Source organism: Halichoerus grypus, chromosome 12 (assembly GCF_964656455.1).
Source record: "Halichoerus grypus chromosome 12, mHalGry1.hap1.1, whole genome shotgun sequence".
In the NCBI taxonomy this organism is placed as follows: Eukaryota; Metazoa; Chordata; class Mammalia; order Carnivora; family Phocidae; genus Halichoerus; species Halichoerus grypus.
In genome coordinates this window covers 31663698-31667720 of record NC_135723.1, presented here as the reverse complement: position 1 = coordinate 31667720, position 4023 = coordinate 31663698, and positions in this window count along the sequence as shown.

Below are 4023 nucleotides of genomic sequence, written 5' to 3'. Positions count from 1 at the left end.
AAAAAAGTTTCATTTCTTACTCAAGTCGCAGAACAAAGTAGTTCAGATGGCTCTCCCAGGGATTCTCCACCCCCACTCCCCATGTTGAGTCAGGGACCCAGGGTCCTTCCATCTTGGGGTTCTACTTTTCAGTAAGGCCCCCAGACTCCTTCAGTGGGTACCCTCCATTTGGGCAGCTGACTAGGAGAGTGTTGAGGACCCCAGGGGATGTTTTAAGAGTCAGGCCAGAAAGTGAGGTATATCACCACCCATATTTCTTGGGCCAAAACTAGTTACACGGTCTGACCTACATGCAAAGGGTAGGGAAATATGATCTTCCTATTGTCTCTGTCATTCTTTAATAAGAATCTGTCAGTCAACAATATTTATTGGTGATCAGCTTGATGCATATTATTGTATTAAGCACCGTGAAAATAAGAAGAAAGTCAAAAGTTTCCATGCATGGATATAGAGAATGGGTTCAGGCAAGAAGTCATTTTTGACTCATTCTTTTTAAGTAAATCATTTATTTTTTTTTTTAAAGATTTTATTTATTTGAGAGAGAGAGAGAGCACAAGCAGGGGGGAGGGGTAGAGGGAGAAACAAACTCCCCGCAGAGCCTGGAGCCCGATGCCGGACTAGATCCTAGGACCCTGGGATCATGACCTGAGCTGAAGACGGAGGCTTAACTGACTGAGCCACCCAGGCGCCCCTTACATAAGTCATTTAGTAATAAGTTGAGTCCAATGCTTCATTGCAGGTTAGTGTTTTTTTGTTTGATTTTGTTTTGTTTTTAGAAATTAGGGGCATATTTAACCCATGGAAGTATAAATTATAGTGTGTGTATCAGATAGGATGTTTTCTGGGTTCAAATATTTGGTGCCTAGATCCCTGGTAGTGATTGTGGACAGTCCTTCATGTTCAACAGCTGAGGCAACAGAAGGGGGTGGACAGAAGCAGCGTAGGGAGTTGGGTATGCCAGTAACAGGCTAACTCTTTGCCTAAGCATAAAGAAAGATGCTGCGTGTTAGGCAGTCAGTGGCAACCCAAAGGAGGAAGGGATTGGGCATAGGGATCTGGGTCACGAGAAAACTATATAAACGAACAGGAAACAAGTGACAGGACATGATGATTGCCATCAAACTGGCAAGGACTGTTATATAAAATAAGGGGGTGTGGTAAGCTAGTATGATTATGGAATATGTAGTTATGTTAATAGCTAAAGAAAAGAAAACATAAGTTAGAAATTACTATGACCTCCTTTTTTGCTGCAACAGACCCAAGTATATTTTCAACAGACTTGGTGACCTTGTAATTATAAGATGAAAGCAAATTAAGTAGCTGCTTGCCTTCGGAGGTTCAATTTTGTCTCCCCACCCCCATTCTTATTTTTAAATGTTTCAGAAAATCAAGTAGCCCAATGATGGTAGTAGGGAATTGCTATTTCTTGAATGACTGTTGTATGTTGGGAACCACGCTGGCACTTAAAAAAATGTTTACTATTTAATTCTCATGAGGATGCTCTGGGGCAGGTATGATTATCCCTGTTTTAACAGAAAAGAAAACTGAAGCCCAGTGAAAGGGTATGACTTAATTAAGGACACATGACTAATTGTGGAATTGGAACTAGAAACAAAATCTTTGGACATGGTTCATTGCTTAACATTATAATGGTGACTTAAATTTAACCGATTATTGTCAACCAGAGATGGTTGATATTTGAACAATTTATAAAGTAATATAAGGAAAAATAAAAGATTGCTTACTTGAACTCTAAAAGAAAGATGAAAGAAAGGTGAAATACTGAAATATATTGATTTGGCTTCACAGAAAAATATGTGTACCTCTCACTCTACTGTTCATGCTCTCATTCTCTTTCTCTTCCTTTCTAATTTATATCATCAATTTCTGGAAAAAGATTGATAGAAGTTTTTTGACTCCCAGGAAAGTAATAATGTAGTAAAATTATTTTCAAATTTCTAGCTAAATAGATTGATTGCCTCCAGATTGTGAAGAACTGACAACATTGGTAATAGAAAAATATCCATGTAGGCAGGACATGCTTTTGTGCTTTATATAAATGGAATCATATTATTTACATTTTCTATAGCCAGCTTTTGTGTTTGATGTTACGTTCTTGGGATTCATCATTTTGTTCTGTGTAATCTGTAGTTCTTTAATTTTTAACGCTGTATGTGAAAATTCCATTCTACATATATGCCACAATTTGTTTATTCTTTGTATTGTTGACAGACATTTGGGCTGTTTCCAGGTTTTTGCCATAACAAAAAATTCTGGTGTGAACATTCTTTTACAAGTATCCTGGTGCACATATGCAAGTGTTTGTGTAGGGGATATATATATTCTTAGGAGTATAATTGCTGGGTCATAGAGTAAGGGCATCAACTTTATGGGATGACATCATAGTGTTTTTCCAGAATGAATGTTGTGCCAATTTACACTCCCAACAGCCATGTAACAGTTTTGATTGATTGATTGAGGTGTTGTTAATACACAGTGTTGCATTAGTTTCAGGTATACAGTGTCATGATTGGACAAGTCTACAGTGATACTATAGCCATGGAAAAGTTTTATTTGCCCCATAACCACATTTTACACTTGTTATTGTCACTTGACTCTTGCCCATCTGGTTGCTCAGTGTAGTTTAAATTTGTATATCCTTGAGTAATAATGAGATTAAGCATGGTTCCTTATGCTTTTGGTCCTTCATGTTTCAACTTCTATTACTTTCCAGGACCTTTGCCCATTTTCCATTGCATTATTTGTCTTTTTATCATTGATTTGGACAAAGGTTTTTTAACACGTTTTCAGGACACTAATCATTTGACAGTAATTTGTGACACAAATTTTTTCTTTCAGGGTATGATTTATCTTTCCATTTTTTAAATGGATTTTTTTTAGTAAACACAAGTATTATATGTTAATGTAGTCAAATTTATCTTCTTTTCTTGTATAGTTTGTACTTACTGTGTCTTAGTTAAGGAAACTTTTCTACTCTAAGGTTGTAAAGATAATCTCTTACATCTTCAAAAGTGTTTCTTTTTTTATACATGATTTTCTTGATATATATGATGTGCTTTAGAAATATAATTTATTTTTTTCCATATGGTTCACAAATTAGTATCCATCAAATTGGGGTGTTCTTTCATATATCAAGTTTTATGACTTATATAACTGAAAAGCCACTCCCCATTTAATTATTAATTAATAATTAATTAATCCAACCCAAGGTGGATTAATCTACATCTGGTGAGCAGGAAACAGGAAGGGTGTAAAAGATAACTTTGAAGAAGGGAGACCAGTTAGAAGCGTATCACAAATTTAAGTAAATGAAGCTCTGAATCATGACAGTGACACGGTAATGGAAAGGACAAAAATGTGACAAAACTTGCAGAGGAAGAACTGAATGTATTTGGTAAACAAATGAATATGGAAAGCAAAGTAAGGTAAGTGGTAAGTATGACTACAGGCTTTGATCTTGGATAACTCTGGTTTTAGCAAAAACGATTATTTCAATGTTAAATTTATTAAAATTGATGTGGCAACAGGTGTTGATTTACAAAGTATTTATACATAATTGATAAGTCTGTTGGAGGTATGTTTTTAATAAACTTTGTTGGTTTCTGTATTCTTATTATTTCATAGGAATTCTTTATATATTCTGGATACAAATCCTTCTCCCAGGAAGATCTTCTAGTTTGTGGGGGTTTTTTTATTATTGTTTTTAATCTTTTTATGGTGTCTTTTGCGGAACAGATATTCTTAATTTTTATACAGTCAATTCTATCAATTATATTCTTTATGTTTGCACATTTTAAGACATTTTTCTGGGCAGTGAGGTCATGAAAATATTTTACTATATTGTATTCTAATTGTAGTCTTAACAGTCACATATAGATATTTAATCCAGCTGAAACTGAATGTTGTTTAACTGTATCAGGTAAGGATACACCATCATTTTTACCCCTTGTGGATACTCAGTTGTTCCAGTACTACCTTGAAAAGTCCATCTCTCACCAATTT